Below are 20,228 nucleotides of genomic sequence, written 5' to 3' on the forward strand. Positions count from 1 at the left end.
CCCGCTCTGCTGAGCTCCTGTTTTTTTGTCTGGGCTAGTGAAGTCTTGGCCACACCAGAGCTCTTGCACTAGCTCTCACTGGTAGCAAACAGGGGTAAAAAGGATCCAGGTGGGTGCTCCTGTGATCCCACAGACCTGTCCTAGCCCCAGACCCCAGAGCTGTAATGGTAATAGCAGCACTGGCACAGCTGGGCACTGAGATCCCTGCTGATTTCTCATAGGGATTTGGTCTACAAATCTCTGTGCTGCAGCCTCGGTGGAAATAAATCCATCCTCAGGCTTGGCTGCCCCAACAAGTCAGCCAAGCAGTTGAGTCAGAGTTACCCCAGACATGAACCTGTTGTTAAAGATGAGACAATGATGCTGTGCAGAAAAGGAGTGGTGAGGACCTGAGAACCCTGCTGTCCTAATTAATCACCCTGTCCTGTAAATACAAACCCAGTTTGAGTTGAAAAAAACACCTGATCTGTACTTCCAAACAGATTCATAGGACTCTCAACCTCTCTCCAAAAATGTCCCTAAACCCTATTGCTGTTCCAGTACCTGACACAGCAATAGCCTTTCCTAAATGCAGCACTAGCTTAAAGCAGCCCTGCAATACATCTGAGTTGCTGTAAAGGAAGAACAGCCTGGTGGATAATTAATGAGGTGGCATGCAACAAGCTTCATTGGCATTCCCAAGTCAGACTTCTCTGGCAGGACTCCTGGAGTCTTTGCTATGAGCACACAACCTGCTGCATTACCTTTCACATACCCTTGAGCTAGCTCCCAAATGGTGCTCAGAGCTGAGCAGACTAGATGTGGGGCTGTGGTCGTTTCCCTTGTCCCCTTAGGTCCCTCCAGTGATCCCAAAAAAGGAGCACACCAGCTATGCTGGTCTCTCTGTAGGCTCCAAGCAGGGCAGCGAGCCACCCGCCAGCCTTGCTGGGTGTCCTGAGAGGGCAAGGGTGGTGGAAAAGCATGCTTCAAATACAGCAGCATTGCCCAAGCCTGGAATAAGCTCTTGGTGGGGATAGGTTGAGCTTTCAAATTTTGCAAGAGAGCAGAAAAGAGCATTTTTCCCCAGGCATCCTCCCTGGGCATTGAGTGAGGAGCAGCCTTCAGTCACCTCCCCAGACAAGACGGGCAAATGCAACAAGCTGCCTCCGTCTCTCTGCTGAGTGAGATTTGGCTCCTGGAAAAGCCCTGGAAAGATGGTTGGCATGGCATGAGTGCCCTTGCTGTGGGGATGTGCCCAAAGCCTATGGTGCCAGATAAGTGAGGATAACCCTTTGCCTGGCAAGACAAGGGAGAGAAACAATAGCTACTGTACAATACCTCCATCTACACAGCCCTGGAGCACTGCCAGGTTAGTTATGGGGCCAGCGTCCCCAAAGAGGCTTACAGCAGTGAAGTTAAGCCCTGCTAGCCCCCTCCAAGATTACTTTCCACTCCGCTCTTAAGCTCTGCAATGTTACTGTCCTTCCCTGTAGGATGAGTCCCGTGTCCTAACAGAGATAGGCAATCCGAGTCTTTGGAGTGGGAGAGGAGGAAGGTGCCTTCTCCAGGTAGCAAAGACTCCTCAAGACAAGCCTGCAGAGTGGGGATAAGGGCAGAAAAACCCTACAGGCACCGAGCGAGCTGCAGCCCGTCCCGCTGTCTCAGGAGAGAGCCGCACACTCCAAGTTAGCGGTTAATCTGCTTGCTGCTGGGATCGGCTGAGCAATGACCTCCTTTCATGTCAGCTGCACAGACAAAGAGCTCATTAGCGATGCCTGTGGCAAGTTGTTTTAATTCATTATTAATTTCTGGACTTCATTTTCCAGAGGGATATTCATTTTGCATTAATAAAACTCCCGTCGCAGACACGGTGAGGAAGATGGGGGCTGGTCTCCGAGAGCAGGGAAAGCAGTAGGAAGTGGGTGCAGGACCTGCTGCAGCTAATATATCAGGGAACTGCAGGCCAGCTGGTGAATCCCACGTGTATAAATGAGGAATAACGGGTGGCATTCAGCCACTGAATTGTGTCCTCCCTGCTGCAGAGCCGGACCATGGTAAAGGGAACTGCCAGGGCACTGCTGCTCCTCATCTCCTTCCTATCCATGCCTGCCTGGTGTCCTCCATCTAAACTTTAAATCTTTTAAACTCTAAATCTTTTCAGGAAAAGCAAAATGGGGCACGTGTCGTTGGCTGGTGTGAGCTTGGGACAGGGTACACCAGCAGAAACCCTACAGCTGGGGCAGCAAGGGCTGAGTGTGCTTTGATGAAAGGGGTAAGTTGTCAGAGAAATCCTGTTTAGCCAGGGATTCCCCTGCTGGTCCCTCCTCCTGAAGGCCTCTTTCTGCAAAAACACACATAAAAAATGATGTGGGACGAATGTTTTTATAGAAAAATCCATGGGGTTTGTGGTCCCAGGAGGCTGGGGGAAGAAGAGCCCCCAGAGGAGGAAGGCCTGAGGGCCTTTGCTCCTGTGCACGGACTGCTTCTGAGGACAGCTCATCTGGTCCCAAAGCAGGCCCAAATTCCATAAAGACTTGGTGGTGGTCTCAGCTGAAGATCAACCCCTCAAACACCTAACCTGAGCCAGGCCAAAACCTAACCCAGGCCAAATCCTGCCCTGAGAGGGCAGTACCACCATCAGAGGAGGCCTGGGGGGCCACAGGCCTGGTGGCTCAAGCCCCACCATGGGTACAGCAAAACCCCAAAATTTCAAGGATTGCTCCACACCTCCAGCAGGTCGTTCTGCCAGCCGTTGGGGAAAACGCAGCAGAAACGCCAACATTAAAGATTCAGTATGATTAAAAAGCTGTGTGACTGGGATTCAAACTGCCCGAGGAGCTCCGAAGCCGCGTGTTTCCTCAGAGGAGAGACGGGCTGCCCACTTCTGGCCGAGGAGCATGTTTCTCCCTGACAGCTTCCCATTACGTTTCGAAATGAGTGAGTTATGGAGCGAGATTATCTACCCACAGCCCGGCAGGGCCATGAATAAAAACCAGATGACATGGTATTAGCAGCTGCTGGTACGTCCCTGGAAATGTGGGCACACACAAAGTATGTTTTATTGTTTTATTAACGGCCAAAGGAGCCTGTCTGCTCGCCCTCCCCCGTTTCATCACTTTTCCCTAATTCTCCGTGGCAGGAGGGTTCTGGGAAAGGCAGGGCTTCAACATGCGGGCAGACGCACACCGCCTGCATCCAGCCAGCTCAGAGACACGCTGAACTGTGGGAAGCAGGTAACGAGATCATGCTTAGTAATGCCTCGTTTCATTAGATTAAAAAATCCACTGCCCTCCCCTGTCTCCTTCCTGGGGGGACTTGCAGCGAGACACGTAACAGGACCGAGATGCTGCCGCGCCAAGTGCTGCAATGTTAAAGGCTGTCTGCTGTACCAAAAAAACCACATGCTCAGCCTTTATTCCAGTGTTGGGATAAACATCTCAGCTCCTCGTGGCATTAACAGTGGCATCCTCAAAATTCAGGGAGCTGAAGGCACGCATACGCCAAAGAGCTGGTCTAAAATCCCAGGCTTGGTTTCAGGCAGCCTTGAGAAAGCTGCCTGTGCAAACCTGGCATTTTTTGCCATCTTTGCTTCAGCTGGAGGGGAAATTTTGTGCTAATAACACTGCTGTGGGCAGGCACAGACTCCAGGGCTGTCTTAACCAGTGGTATTAAGCAGTGAGCATGTACTGGTATGGGCTGGCCCATCAGAACACTCCAACCCCTCCAGACCCAGAAAAGTCCTCAGGTTTTGGGAAGAGATGGAGCTGACCCCCAGGAACATGATCCTAGCTGTGCCACAGGGCTCTGAGCCCCACCAGTAAGCCCCAACTTATATTATTTATGAGAACAGATAGAGCAGATGCTGTCTGGCAACAGGTTGCTTTCTGCAGGACACGCTGTGAAGTGTGTCTGGCCCAAAACATCCTCTTGAGTCGTGTTGACTCAGTCTGATTTCGCTACCATCCAAAGGTTGGGCACTTGAAAAACATCTCTTTGGTGGCTCGAGTTGAAATGTAGGCTGGGGGGTGTGGTGCAGCCCATCCATCAGCTGGATGGGCGAGGTGAAAAAAGGAGCAATTTGCATGGACACGGAGTAATTCCTGCCTGGGCCATGCCCCGAGCAGCATTGGGGCTCACGTGCCTCAGGGTGCCACGCTCCATCGGCAGCCAGAAGCAGCTCTCGTCTGTCTCAAGCCTTGGGCAGTGCAGTCAGGAGGAAACAGAAGTGCAAAGTGGTGACTCAACGCACGGTTCTTCCCCTCCGCCACCCCTTATAATTTGCTAATGAAGCAAGGTCCAGGTGCCCCCACTGAATTAGATCAGCTGCTAAAAACAGCCACAGAGCAATGCTGCAGCACCGCAGTGAGAAGGGCACTGAAGATGCCCGCATGGACCCTTTGTGATCCTGCTCTGTTTCTCGAGGCGTTGGTTATTCAGTGGCCAGCAGCCTTATCTGCTTTCGGCCAGCAGCACACGTACACCCCCATGCATGAGGCACAGCATCTCCCCGTGATGTGTTACGGATGATAACTCCCTCCCATCCCTGCCTTCATGTGCATGAAACTCTGAAATCTCCCATCCAGGGGCTGCTGAGCTGTCACCCACTGCCAAGTCTCTTCTTGCCAAATCGGTTCTGCCAACAGCTCCATCATTCTCTAGTTTAACACATTCCGTGCACTTTGGAGGAAAGAAAAATCCCAAGTCTTTCCATAGTAATGTGTAAATACTAAATAACGGTCCTTTCAGCTATTGTCTCATCCAAATACAGCATTATGGCGTTGTACAAAATCACTCAAGCTGAAGGCTTGGGGACTTTGGGGGCTTTGGCTTTGAAATTCCCCTTATGGGATTGACCATCCATTTCCTAACTCCACGTCAATACATGGAGTGCATATAATTAAGCCAAGCTGAGATATAGTTACGGGAAAAATTATTCATTGAAATGCAAGATGCCCGGGGAGGGAATGCCTTATTTTTTATCACGAAACAGCTGAACCCTGTCAGCGTCAGGGCCGGCGATGGCAGCACCGCTCCTGCTGGCACATGCGACACCTCGTTCCAGAGTCAGCGGCTGGCTCTCAAGTCTCTTTCCTTCATTTATTCAGGAAAATGAGACAACTTGCCTCTAGCTACCTCCGCGGGAGCGTGGAGGGTGCTGACAGAGCGCCACTGACGTTTTTCTTGGAAAGTCAACACCCACAAGTTGTGGGAATTTAGATTTATTAGGGTCAGAGAGACAAAGACAAAAAAAAAATCCTCAAGATTCTTAAAAAAAGCCTGTTTGGTAAAAGGATTAGAAACACCCTACTGACAAGATGCCTTAGCAATATTCACAGATAGCTGCATTTCTGAGTTCAGCTAATACCTGACACTCCATAGCTTAAGTTTGAAACCATTGCTGACAACCTCTAATTCCCCTACATATTAGCAGCGTGAATCTGCTTAAATATTTTTGTAGGCAGAGAAAGCGTGAGTTTGCCACATCTGCATGGCAAATTCAGGTCAAAGCCTGAATGAGAAGCAGCTAGTTGGAGGAAAAAGACACTTTGGGGTCTGTAGCATCCCTCCTCTCCTTCTCGCCCGGCACAGAGGCAGCTGCACGCCGGCCCCATTCAGCTGGATCCGCGTGGGTGCCCAGTGACCCCGTTCCTCGTCTGTTGCCCACTGTATGGCCCTGTAACTCCAACAGTGTTTTCAGGTGACTGCATCTGAAAAGCCCAGCCAGCTGCCGCTGGTGCTGGGATGGGAAATCTGCCTGTCTTCACAGCCCTGTTGCTCAGGCCTGTCTCTCATGCGTGACAAAAGCCTCGGTGCTTCCCTCTGCCCCCCTCAGCCCTCTGCCTGCTCCTCCTCCTCCTGGCCCTGCTGGAAGCAGCTCCCATTCCCTCACAGAGCAGAAAGGCCAAAGAGATGCAGGTGGGAGAACTTTAGAAGTTGGTAGCTGAGTTTTGTGGTCTCATGTGCCAGCAGGAAGAGCACACCATCAGGTATTTCTGCCTGGGGTCCCCCAAGAGCCTGGATCTCTCTGCTGTGTATTTTGGGAGTGCTGGCTGGGCACACATCACCCTCACGGAGCATCTCGGCCAGGTCTGCTTTCTCAATGTACCCCTCATATGCCAGAGAGCTGATCTGTGCACACACACAGCCCTTTGCACGAGATTTCCACAGGCCTGAGAATTAGAGGAGAGTGGCCCAAATCCCAGCATTGCCCCTTGATAAACTTTCTGGGAAGCAAAGAAGGTTTGTTGTGCAGGGTAATATCCATCACGTGCTTGTCTGGTAGCTATTCTATCCACCGGTTTGGGCAATACATGGACAAATCCCACAGAAGCATACTTGATATGATCCTCCTCTCCTCCACTCTCTCCTCCACCTCACGGCCCTTCCTCCTCGTCTGTGCCCTCGGCTCAGCACTGCGGCCCCCCTCGAGTCCTTTGCAGCTGAATACCGGCCAGGAGCAGAGTGAGAAGGTCTGGCCAAACGCAGAAGGAAGCCCAGTCTGCGTGGGCAAGCAGTTGGCTTTTTAGGAGGGGGTTGATGGAAAGCGTGGAATTCCTTATGCTAACTGATGTCAGAATTGCTTTTGTAGCTCTGCCAAGGTCACTGCTGGCTCGGCCAGTCAACCATGAAAACATCACTGGAGCAAGTTTAAAAGTTGCCCCGAGTCAATTTGGGCACGCAACTTTTATTATCCTTTATTTAAACGTTCTAGGTTTGTTTTCAGAGGGCTGGAGGAAACAGATCCTTCCCCTACTATCTCTCTTTGGGTTTCTCCCAAAACCTAGCACAATGTCAAATCTGGTTTGTCCTTTACAAGGCAATCCCGAAGATGAGCTTGGCTGGCTGCTTGCCCTGCTACGTGTTTACTTGAGCAAACGCTGTGTTTTCAGGGGACTGCACTGGACTCCACGGAAGATTTTATAATGATTGTCAGGGGCTGCGATCTGTGGATTAGTCTGGCTTTGATGAAAATCCATCCCAACTTTGACAGTTTTGACTGAGAGTTTCTTTGAGCTTTCAGGGAGTTTGGAGCAAATTTATGAGGTACAAACTCAGAAGGGCTGGTACAAAAAAGGTGCCCACTTTTGTGAACCCAAACAATCAGCTTTCGAGCAAATTTACTTCCCACAGAGCAGATAAAAACATTCCCAGCTACGATGGCTGGATTCGCTCGCACAAATCATTGTCAATGTCTTGAACTCATTAATGATCTATTGAAGAGCTTCCCATTTCCTTCTGCATGAAACATCTGTGGGATTTCCAGCTATAAATGAAAAGCGTATGGACAACAGATTTGCAGAGCTGGAGGAAGATACCCACATGCAGGAAGACTTTGCCCTGGTTGGAGACCATCAGTTTCAGATAAGTGGAAGACAAGAACATCTCTCACTCAAAACAAAACACTATTTTCAAGGTCACGGTGGCTTAAGCATCTCCCAGTTCACCTGTTCTCCAGATAACTGGGACTGGGTTTATTTGGCATGCCCATTCCCATGATTTAGCAACCCTGGCTATGTCAGTACCAGGAAACTGAGGAAGGCGTGGACTTGGCTGATCTCCAGTCTGAAGCATCACTTGCACAGCCATCACTTGCCAGTTCTGTTCTCCTAGACAGTGCCTGAGCACCATTTGTGGGATAACTTTGCCCAGGAACCATATCTAGATGTCGGTATGGATCCATCCACCTCATTCTAGGGCAAAAGAGCTTAGCTAGGTGGATACAAGCCCAGCCCATGAGCCAGTGAGCAAGTTCTGACTTTCTTCATCCACTAAAACTGACAAAATCATTGATTTTCCTCCCTTCTGAGCAAAGTAAGAGAAAGGATGGGCTCAAATCAGCCATCAGTTGTCACAACGAGTTGAATCAACCCAGACTACACATATTCCTAAACCAGAATAGTAAGCTCACGTGGTATCAGGCTCTGTGGCAATGTTTTCCACAGATTACAAGACACAGCACAGACATGCACAGCGCATCCCAGCCTTTCTGCCTGTCACCTAACCACAGCCAGCCAGCCCTGCACAATGCTGTCTTCAATCCAGCTGGCAGAGCGCGAGGCTTTGTCCCCTTCCCTTGATTTGGTCCCATAGCAAAGGGCACCCCAAGCTGGCCAAGCAACAGAGACGTGTGCGGGATCTGCAGCACAAAGGCACCTAACCTGCAGAGGCTGCCACTGGGCCATGCTAGCAGAGACAGTGACTGAATTTGGGATTTCATTGCCGTTATCTGCAATCAATTTAAACAAGCAAAGAATGAAGTGAGAGTAAGCATATCTGATGCTTTTATCACTGAACTGGAGGCTGCAGAGGATTTTTCACTTTCCTTTGCGCATGACACAGAGCAGTGATGGATACAGAGCCCAGATGAGATGGAGCACTCCAACTGGAAATCAGTGCTAAATTAATACAAATTGAAGCAGCTCAAGATGCAAATTGCACATGCTGTGGGATTAAGAGGGTTTGTGTACAGGGCTTTGGTTCAAACCCTTGTCTAAACACAGAGGAGAAAAGACACGGATATGGCATTCTTTGCAGCATGCTGGGTTGAAAGTTGTATGGCCTAGTTTGAGAAAGCACTTCAGACATGACAAATTTATGCAGATAATCTGCCTCATAAATGATTGGCTTAAAGAATTTTGGGTCTTCGCGTGTGCTTGCCTTTCAGTTCCTGGAGATCTGTATAATTTTGCAAAAGGGTAGTCAACGGCTGCAAGAAAATCAATTGTGTGTTAAGCCTCCCAACGGCATCACACGTGGCAAATCAAACTTTGAGCATGAAGCGAGTTTCAGAGCCAACTTTCAGTGGCAGGAATCCATTTCACACTCAGCTGACAACAGGGTTTGATAAGAGCTCGGTCAGTGTGAATAACCAGCTGCCTTCTATATATATTCTGATTTGGGAGCATCTGTTGAAGTTTTATATCACTGAGAGGTTGCTGGTATTCCTTCAAAGTATTAAAGCTACCTTGACAAGGTCAACAACAATTTTTACGGAGGTCAGCATTTTTTATTTTGAAATATTTGATCATAATTCTATCAAACATTAAAGACAGATTTTGGTTGGGGCACATAATGAAATTGGACAGCTCACACAATCCATTTATCTTTCTGACTGTAAACCTCTGAAGCGCTCTAGTTCATCCAGTTTCAAATCAAGTGTAGAAATGTCCATCTCCCTCACCCAGCCTACAGAAATTGGTGCTTGGAAATGTTCTCGGTCTCTTATTGCTGATGTGGAAAAGAAAAAAAAAATAATTTCCCAAGACACATAAGCTTAGCAGCATTCTTACATTCTATTTGCTTTTTAAAAATCTCTCCTGAATAAGGATGTTTATTTCCATCATGACTCAAAGTCACTTCTTCATTGCTGAAAGTGTTTGATAAGGTAAGTGAATGCTTATTTTTTGTAGCACGTTTTCTAAACACATTAAAATCATTTATTAAAAAAGCAGGAAAACCTAAAAGACCATCTTATGAATCATGACAAGCTAGTTCAGATTTTCGCATACCCAATGGCAATTAAAATAAATAAAATAAATGATAACACTAGGTCTGAAGCATAGAATTAGATCTTCCCATTTTATCCTACACACCATTTGTAAGGGCAGAGAGACTAATTAAAGAGAGCTACGTCCTGATGTGCTGGCAGTGGGGAAGGGGGATGCCTTCAGAAGGATAATGGATGCATGGTTTTTGTGCATCTGTCTTTATCTGTTCTGGTACCTAGGGATGTAGTCATGAGAGCTGACTCCATTGTTAGATTCTGCAAATATACAGCAATATGAGATACCCCCTCTCTAACGAGCTTACAGTTGAACTGTATGGGTCTTCCTGGATCTTCTCATCAATTTAATCACCTGTGGTATATGCAGTTGCCATATTAAAAATATACCACAGCTTAAAACCTAAAGCTTCTGGCTTAAAACCTAAACACAAAACACGCCATGAAAATACTGCACATCGGGCGGACAGCTCTTCCCCTGGGAAGGGCAGGAGAGAGAAGCTGAACCTCACTCGCCAGATGTTGGCTGCAATGCTTAATGCCTGGTGGCAAAACTCAGACACTCCGGGGAGCTGACTGGTCAGAGACAGCAAGAAATGGGATCGCTACATAAGGGACTCAAACCTCGGAGCTGAATAAAGGAATGATGCTTTGCATAGGTCCAGCTCCCATGGCACAATAACTCAGTGCTTCTCTGCTTGCATCCCCACAGATAGTCTGGACTCTAATTTCCCTTGCATGAGCATGGCCCCAGTTAGATGGCTAAGAGACTGTGACTCTTGTGGGTTATGAGGAGGGGTCTAACACACCTGCCCTGCAAGACAAAACCATAGTGATAAAACCATGGTTATTTCGAGGGGAACTGGGGAAGCCAACAACTTGTCACCAAAAAAAGGGACAGAAACCCTGGGAACAGACAAGTCCTGCCTCCACTTCTGGGTGGTCTGAATTTTCTGTGGGCTTATAAAAGTAAAGCAGCCCCCTGATACTTGAAGAAAGACGCAGTTAATGCTCTTTTTCGCCGCTTTAAATGTGGAATGGTACACATGTGTGTGCTGGGATCGTTGTTAGCCTACCGTGGGGCCTTGCTGAACTTAACAGATTTCACTTCTGAGGAATTTGGTAGAGAAGAGCCATTATTTACACACGTGCAGACCTGACAGGAGAACAGATTGAGGCTGCTGCAATTGAGAAAACATGGGATTTTTCTCCTTTATTTGACACAGATATCAGCACCTCCACTGCAAGAAGCCGCGGGCCTAGGCCTTGCCCACCTCAAGGCTTCTCTTGGAAATCTTCCTGCATCCCTTCTGTGCCTCGAGCAAGACAGCACTCCCTTGAACAAAAACTGCAAATCAGCCCACTGACCTCCTTCAGTCCATACTTATCAGTCATTTCTCCTGTGATACCTGAAGAACTAGCACGGGGAACACTAAACACAGCACAGACGAAGCACGGGGACCATCCCAGCGCACAGTGCACATCTCAAACCACCGCCCCTCCAAGCAGCTCTGCTCCTTACACCCTCGAAGACACGATCTGGTGGTGGACAAGAAGGGGATGAGCTTCTTTTCTGACATTGGGCTTCATTTCCTGACTGCAGTCTCACCATCGTCACACAGTGACCCACATAAATAAAGGAGAAGACAAGAGAGAGTACTGATAATTGGCTGCAGCTCGAAAGGGAAGCAAGCAAACTAATACTTGCTCACCATAGGAATTAATGGGGGATGAGAAAGGATTATTTCCCCTGATATTTGTGCAAAGAAGTGCCGGTGATAAACCAGGCCCATTAAAAAGGAGGAGGGTAAAATGAATGACGCTTCTAGACCAGACGAAATAGTCAGCTTCTTTTATTAAAAAAATAAAATAAAATAAAAAAATCTATTTTCCATGCAGAATAAAATAAAGAAGAAATAAGATGGAGTGATTAGGAGACAACTCAGGCAGGGCAAAAACTGTTAGTGATGAACTGCGACTGAGGAAATAATTGGAAAATGTAAAAGCATACAAATGTGGATGATGACCCGTGGACTGGGGTGATAGCAGAATTAGCCAATAAATGTAATGAACCGTGGAAGGAGAAGCTTGGAGACTTTATGGAGAACTGTGGAAGGGTTTTCTAAGTGGGAGGGGTAGGAAGCAAACAAAGGCAATTTGATTTCTGAAAAGAAGTAATCCTGTCGCTGGTAATGGGAAGAGGAACAGGGAGGACAAGTGTATAATATTGGAAGAGGGAAAGGATCTGGGGGGTGATGCTGATAGCAGCTCCACCATTACCCATGCTTGAGGGAAGGAGCATGTCCAAGCCTGGAGGAAGGGGAATGGCCAGAATTGGTTAAACCCACTTGACACCCCAGAAGCCTCTGTTTCAGGTAGAGGCAATCCTCAAATGCCCCATTTTCTGTCCTCTTTGCAGAATGAAGGTTGAGGAGAGGGTCTGTAACTGGCCCTGGTGGTCCTCACCCACTGATTTGGGTCTGGGATTGACTTCCAGTGGTGGTCTGTTTTCTGAGGTGAAATGTCATGTGCCTGCCCAGAGGCTTGATGTCCCCACGGTGACATTTGGGGCATATTCTGTTCAGGAATAATGCAGAGCAGAGTGGCATGGCAGAGAGATCTGCTCGCCATGGGCTGAGTCAGCTGGAGTTGTGGGATGTGGGACATGCTGCCAAAATGAACAGTCAGCTTTATCCCAAGGACAGCACAGCTCTCGGTCCCTTAAAATATCAAAAAGCTTCCTCAGCACTGCAGGGATCGTGAAGATGGCTTCGTGTGGCATTGACCCAAACCCTACACTGCAGCCAGCACTCTCCTTGTGCGAGGACTGTGCCTGCAGCCCCAGCACGTCCCTCCACGAGCAGATCCAGGGAACGATGTCCTTCACCATGGCTGTGTTGAGGCCACGCTTCCCTCGTGGGTAAGACTGGGGCTGTCTGCCCTTGGGGATGCTGGAGCCCTTCTTTTGCAAACCACCCCAACACCTGGTCCTACCACGAGGAGTAAATAATTAGTTTCATCATTGCTAATGCTGAAGGGCTGCAGTTTTGGAAAGAGCTGTACCTCATGCACAAGTTTGTGCAGAATAATTGTATTTAATGTGATCTGTGCAAACCTGAGGAAGGTGAATTGGGGCAGAGGGAGGGTTTTGTCTTTCTTTGTGATAAAACGGGGTGGAGATCTGACTCACAGTGGGGAATTTGACTACTGAAGGGTTCCAGTGCTGCAGCGACACACTCCTTCCTGCTTCATTGTCTGCTCTGCAATGATGATGTGATCAATGAGGTGATTTTTATCCCTTGCACTGAAAGCAAGGCATGGACCGAGAGGATGCCTGTGCCTTCAATAAACACTCAGAGCTTCATTTTTTAATTGGTGGGAACCGCGTTTCCATTGATTTTCTTTTCCAAATAACTTAAGCAGTTGGAGATTAAGTGCAAGCCTTAGAAACTGGGTGCTGTGCGTTCAGCTGAAGAGGAACATCACGTGCCATTAAATCTCACGGTAGCGTGCCCTGTTTTTTCACCTCAGGCCTAGACTCCTGTTGAACTGACTTCAGTAGGAAAATATTTGCACATCTCCCCCCAAAACAAGATCCCTCTGTGTAAACACAACTTCCAGACCTGCTCCTTGGTCAGTTTAATGTCTCAGTGGCTGGACTCGGACTAGATCATTAAGGACTACAGGAAAGAAACAATATTTTTAGAAAGACATTTTCCATTCCTCTTGCCACAGGGATCTGGAAAACATTTGCCTGCCCGCCTGCTCTGTCGGGAGGCTCTAAAGATGCAGCTGCAGTTTGTCCTGGGAAGGAGATGCCAGTAGCTCTTCAAAGAGAAAAGAAACTAGCTGGCAAAGATATTTTGCCCTGTAGTGCCCAAATCCACAAAGGGACCCTTACAAGAAGTGAAACATTAAAGAAAAGTGAGGAGAAACCACAGGCCATGGTACAAGGCAGGAAGAAGTTTCAAATGCAGACCTGGTCTTAGATGGAAAGTGGCTAAATGAGAGTGAAGAGATATATTATATCCGAGTAGTGTAAGCCACTGCTGTTCAGTAGAGACTCATCCATCAATACCAGAAGAGAAGCTGGCCTATGGCTCTTGGCTGGATTGCCAGAATTTTATTAAATGCACAAGAATGCCAAGTCTGTAATGTCTAAAAGTGAATTTATTTAACAATGAACTCTTTGAAAAGGGAGTCCCAGATGTGTAATTAATAATGAATCAGTGATTTGAAATCTGATCCAAAGCCTACTGAACCTGATAGACAGACTCTCTGACTTCAAGGAGTTTGGGATAAGGCTCTCATTAAGCAAAAGGAAAAAAAAGAAAAAAAAAAAAAGAAAAATAAAAAGCTGAGCCAGCTAGTTAGTTAAAAGAATATCATAGCCTGGATTCTGCACTTAACAGAGACATACAATAATCTGCACCACACATAAATCCCCTCTCTGCTGACAGGGGACTCACACATTTCAGTGTCTGAAGCCGAACTTGAAATCTAGGAGAGAAAACAAAACAAAAAAAATGCTGCAAGAGAGCCCCCAGAGGAAAACCTCCAGTGGTTTGAAACACAGCTCATTTCCTCTTGGCACAAAGCGGGAGATGGCTGTCATACACGTGTCGTTTGGAGGCGGCGGATGCTGCTCCTCCTCGCACCGAGCCCCACTCCTCGACTGCCATCGGCTGGGGGACAAAATCACCCCCAAATTCCTGCCAAGCTCAGCGTAGCGTGGTGTCTGGGTGGGGACATGCGGCTTGTCTCCCGTCAGCACCCCTTGATTCAATTTGTCAGGGATGCGGGCTGCTCAGCTGAACCCAATCCCAGCATCACCAAATTTTTCAGCAACGTTTGTGGCCGCCCAGGGTCCCTTACTTTTCATCTGCCCTTCAATCCGAGCAGAATTGGAGGGTGGAAGAAATGCTGGCTGGTGAACAGCTTCGCTGTCCCACATCTTTCTCGAGAGACACACCTATTAAATTGTTCCCTTGAGTCAAATATTTTTAAGCACAGTAACACAGCTCATTTTTTAGAATAATCAAATAATAATTAAAAATGATCAGCCCCCCTTTCTCCCGAAGAGCCAGTGCATCTGACGTTGAATTTGGTATTTTAATAGCAAAATGTAACCCAATCTAAATGTAAATTCCTGGAGAATCTGCTATCTAATTCTCATTATTTCCACTTGCTTAATGCAATTAGAAACATCTGCCACTGATCAACTGTCCACACAGTGAAAATAAATAATAATTCATGCTATCTGCCTCCATAGTGTTTTTCAGGGAAAGGATTGCAAAGTGCTTTAAAACCATTCTCTAAAGCCCAAGAGCTAGAGCTGTGCAAAATGCTTGTGACAAGCTCTGAATCATACCCAAAGTGCCTGACCGGGAGTCTCCGTATCTCGGAGACGTTTGCTGAATGATTCAAGAAAATCCTGAAAATATATTGAGGGGCCACCTTGGTCTCTGGAAACATTTGGCTCACATCTGCCATATCCAGGTCCTGGTTTGGTTTTGCCCATGAGAAGAGCAGAGGGGAGCAGTGGAGTGGGGAGCCCTGTCCCTATGAGATGGACCAAGCGAGGAAGGCAGAGTGTGCTGCCTCATCTTTAAAGCTTGTTAGTACATATTACCTCTCTGTATAAACACTCTGGGCACTCAAAAGGCAAGAAAAACCAAAGGAGTAAAGAAGAGAATCCTGGAACGGGCCCCAAATAATTGGCTTGTCCATCCCCTGGCTGCTACCAAGAGGGATGGGGAAGAAGTGAAGGCAAAGCTTAATGGGAAAGGTACTCTGATTAGACATTTACTCCTGAAATGCCATCAAAAGAGGGGACCAAACTAATCCAAAAATGGTTCTTCCTGTCAACCAAGAGAAGCCCATTGCCACAGTCAAATCCCTCCCTGCTTTTGCCTTAGAGCTGCTCAGCAGCTGGTGCCCATCCCGTGCAATATCCCGGCTGCTACATGAGGCTGATGCATGGTGCAGCCTCCTTCCGTGGGCATCCCAGAGGCTGGGGCATCATGCACATGTTCCTGCCCTGCTGTGCACGTTGTGATGACTCCATTCATTAAACTCTGTTCCTGGCTTCAAAATAAGGGGTGGGAATGAAGTGTAAAAGGCTTGCTTGGTTTTATTTTATTTTTAAAAAGAAAAAATGTAAGGTTTTTTATTTTTCTTTTTCTTTCTTTTTTTTTTTTTTTTTCAGGGAGACAAATATAACTTACAGACCCTATAGCTTGCAACTTGGCAAGCCGATGTCCCTAACACCGAGCCAGCACAGCTGAGGGGAGAGACCTCTCCAAAAACGGGGATACATCACTAAACCAAAACACGTGCTGTTAATTTTCCCAAAGGAAAACACCTTCCAGAACTGTCAGATTTGATGGTTCAACCTCCCAGCATCTGGTTCAACCTGCTACCAAGGCAGCGTCAGCGCAATCGGGACGGAGACTGAAGCCGCCACCCCGGCAGGTTTAGATTTGTGCTTTTTCCTGCCCTAATATGGGCACTTTTATGGCAAAGGTAATAACAGAAGAGGTACCGTTCAAACATGATGGCAATGAACTGGCCACGAGCGCAGACAGACGGCAAGGGAAAAGGCACCCTATCTGTATTAACAGCCTCTCATCCGAAAGGATTGCTTCTCCGGGAGGGGAATGCAGGAGGAGAATGAGCACATGTCTTGCTTCTCACGATGAGGTCATGCATTTGTGTTTTTTTATTTTTTTATTTTTTTTTTTAAACACGGCCAGTTATAAGCCAAGAGCCATCTCCTCTGTCCTGGAAATTAGAAAAACTGATGTTTTCTCTGCTGACAGCCCGGGCCATGGCTGACACGCACGCGGATGCCACGGGCACCGTTTTGTGCTGCGCCTGCCTCGCTCCTTCTCCCGTGCTGCTACAGCCAACAAGCTGGCACATCCCTGGGGGAAAGAGGGGGAATTCGGGCAAATAACCCGGCAAAGAGAGAGACAAATGCGTTCTGACATCACATCTCCCAAAGTCCTCCTCGTAGTCGAGTGGCATGAGTAGGCGCTTCCCCCAGCTTGGGATGGAAAGGGCTGGTGGAGCATGGACATGCAGTGAGGGCTGGGGGATGGAGGCTTGCTCCATCGCTTTGGGATGGCATTATGCATCATTTCCAAAGAAACTGGACCTTAAAAAAAAAAGACAGCTTTGACAAGCTTCTGGGTAAAGGTCCTTGCAGGGGGCTGGGAGGAGGCAGACATCTCACCCTCACACGATGCACGCGGAGGCAGGTAGCGCTGCGATGCTGGACCCGGCTCCTTTCTGCCTTGCTCAGTGCCATTTCCAGCTGCTTTCATGGACCCAAGCACCCATGTGCTGCCCTAAACTAGCCCAAATTCATTGCTTTGGGCAAACTTGTCCGACTTAGCACCATGCAGCCACAGCCAGCTGCCTGCTGCAGTCACCTGCACCAAGGCAAAGGGGAAGGAAACCTTTTCCCAGTGTGCTGGTAACAGCTCTGGGCCCTTTTTACTCATTTTTTTACTCATTCTCTGCAACACCTCTGAGCCCAACAGCCTCACTCGTGGCCAAGGCTCTTGCTGGCAGTGCAGGAGGAAGAGTCTTTTGGCTGGGAGCTGAGAGCTTTTGTCTCAGCTGCACTCACTGGGGGCTGAAAAGGAAAAGGAACAGGAAAAGAAAACAATTTTCTGCAAACCGAGTATTATCGCGTAGACAATCAAGTCTGGCATCCCTCATTCACTGTCAGCCCCGTATTTGTATGGTGCAGTCTGATGGCGGCAATGATGAAAAATGCTCCATCCCAAAATGCTGGCTCAGACTGGAAATGCACTTTTTTTTTTTTTTAACCTTGTATTGAAAGCAAATCTACTATGCTACCTTGCTTGTCTTTTTTTTTTTTTTCTCTCTCTCTCTTTTTTTTTTTTTTTTCCTGAATTACTCTCTTCTAGACTACTCAATTTCTCCCGAAATCATCTGCTACGTACATTATTATCTTTTGAGATTGCTCGCTCAGGCCATATCATAAAGAATAATTTTCTATTACCATTCCCATTGCCTTCCAGGAGGCAGCTTTTGTCCTGTGCCACATTTAGCATTTCCCTACCTAAATTTACCACCTCCTTGAACAGCCAGGAGGACGTGAAAGGGGGACTCCGAGCCCAGGAGGGACTGATGTGCCCACCCGTGAACACCTACAGTGTGCACACCCACCCAGGAGTGGATTGCAGAGGATCCTGTTGCGAGAAAAGGGTCGGGATTCATCTCAGAGGATCTATTTCAGGAGGAGCTCATCCATGCCCTGCTCTCTCCACCTCCTTCAAAAGTAGCTCAGGTTAAATAAGAGGCTGGGGACAAGGGACAGGACACGGCAGGCAGGGCACTGACACAAGGACTGCAATACCATGAAGAAGAGCAGAAGCATCTGCATACATTTTGTCCCCAACATTTTGCTGCTAAATCCAATTTTTCCCCATCTTTGTGCTTGGTGTTGCCCCACGGCTGCACCCAGGGGAAGGGGGTGACGTTGTGGTGCTGGGGAACATTGCGTTGTCCGTGGCTGCAGCAACATTTTGGGGCAACAATGACATATTTCACAGCCCCTGTTGGACACAAGCAGCTTCCAAACAATAGCTCCACTGAAGTCACGGAGCAGCTGAGCCGGGCAGAAACAATAGTGAATGTTTGAGTTTATCCCAAGCAATTGTGAGGGAGAGGTTTTCTCTGTAACGCAGCCGTCAGATGCTTCTTGTTCCATTTCTGTCCTGGGATGTGTGGCGGGAGGTCACCAGGACGAGTTACACAGCTGATGCTCTACACAACTTCATGAGCTATCTCACCAGAAAGGGAAGAGCTTTCTCCTTTCATCGGGTACTTTCCTGGGACAGTCCCCAGCCCTCCCAGTGAGTGTGAAAAGCTCCACGACTGCTCAAAATTAAGGCTATCTGACAGCTTTTAGCAGAGCAGCTGAAAAAAAATATATAAATAAATAAATTGCTGAATATTTCCACCCATATTTGGCCAGCTGTAAAATATATCCAGCTCTCAGCCTATGTGGTATGAATAAACATATGTCTTTAGCTTATCTGTCTCCTGACAGCTCACGGATAGCTCCCCAGCCTGTATTAGTTTAAATGCAATTTATTCTGGAAGACTGATAATAGGGATATTGATTATGCAGGCCCCTGGAAATCACACCTTCATTTCGCTGCACGGAGGAGCATGATTGCCGTGCCCTGCTCGTTTTCCTGCGAGGCTGTAGGCACTTTTCTGAGACCCTGAGGCTCCTGACGTGGCACCTGATAGACGTGCAGGGCTCGTTTATGGCGGTCTTTCATCATGAAAGGACAAAACCCATTTAGAAACCAGCACGCAGCTCAGGAAGGAGGAGCATTACCATGCCAGGGAAGTGCCATCCCCTCCAGTTAACCTCGTGAGGGACCAGATTGCCTCTCTGCCCTTCTCTTTCCCCTGCTGCAAGGTCAGCCAGAGATTGACTCATCCTACAGTGTCACTTTGCTCCCAGCAGCGATTGCCCCTGGCCTCCACTTGTCCCATCTTCTGCTAATTCTCCTCCCATCCCATGCCTACCTGCAGGCGGATGAGGAGCACATTTGGAGGAGTGAAGCTATCCCTGCTGGGTTTCATTAATTTCCACCCTTGCGTTTCCTAGGTGCAGCTTTCCTTCCTCTAAGCCAGAATGACCTTTGCTGTGTGTACAGATCTTCTTGGAGGCTCTCCATGCTCTCCGTCCATCTGGGCTCACTGCTGATCCATGCCCTGATGCTTTGCATCTTTCTTCTCCTGCGGTCCCTCTCCAAATCCTGCTCACGGTGAGCCTCACCACCTAGCACGACCACCCTTGGTAGGGTGAAGAACAGAACCTCTTCCACCCCCAATTCCTAAGCCCTGCTCAGGATTTCAATTTTTAGTGGTCATTTCACCTCCTGTCCCAAGCCCTTCAGTTTCGCCCTCATCATCAAGCCTTTCCCCTCGAGCAGATCTGCCTTGTCACCTTCACCCTGCCTCAGCTTCCTCCTGGCTTTTAAGCCGAGTTGTTCCCTCCTGTCTGCACACCAAATTCCTTTTTCTCCTGCCCGCGTGCTCTTCTGTTTCCATTTCCCAGCAAACTCTTCCCCTCCAGGCTCGACTTCTGTGGGCTGCTGTGTTCACTGGAGCCTACGCTGAGAAGTCGAACCCCCAAGCTACAAACCGAAATGGATTAAAATCCAAGGAAATTTTCTTATCTGCCTTCTACTCACTGGCACTCTGCAGTTCTTGGTTTGGTTTCCCATGCTGAGGGGGCCCCATATGTCTCCCTCAGACATCAGCCTGCCCTTGGTCCCCCTAGTGGAGTTGCTGTGCCCTCCGGACTGACACCAGATGCTTTGCAGACTTCAGATAGCAGCAGTGGATACTTGCTGAGGGCATTTATCGGGGCTCACAGAGAAGCTCAACTCGGTCACAGGCTGAAAAACTGGACCTGGGAGCCAACCTAGCTCTTTCAGTCCATTTTTTTTGTTTAAATATTTACCTGGTGTAAGGCAACATCTGCGTATTGTGCCGGAACTATGCCTGCAGGAGGTGCGCTGACTGTGAAAGCATCCCCAGCACCCTGTTGCCCTTAGAGCAATGCTAAATGTATCTTCCTAATGCTACTTTTTGGTAAAAGGCCAACTTTTCAGCTTGAAACCTCTTAACTCCTAGCTGCTCAGCGAGAACACAGGCCTGAATGACTGGTCTGGGCTCCCACCTCCCT

The 20,228-nt window shown here is 48.1% G+C and overlaps 1 protein-coding gene across 11 annotated transcripts in view; it reads right to left on the reverse strand.

Moving 5' to 3' along the window:
- FRMD4A (FERM domain containing 4A) overlaps window positions 1-20,228 on the reverse strand; it is a 348,357-nt gene that overhangs the window by 90,725 nt on the left and 237,404 nt on the right. The window lies entirely within an intron of this gene.

Source organism: Anas platyrhynchos, chromosome 1 (genome assembly GCF_047663525.1).
Source record: "Anas platyrhynchos isolate ZD024472 breed Pekin duck chromosome 1, IASCAAS_PekinDuck_T2T, whole genome shotgun sequence".
In the NCBI taxonomy this organism is placed as follows: domain Eukaryota; kingdom Metazoa; phylum Chordata; class Aves; order Anseriformes; family Anatidae; genus Anas; species Anas platyrhynchos.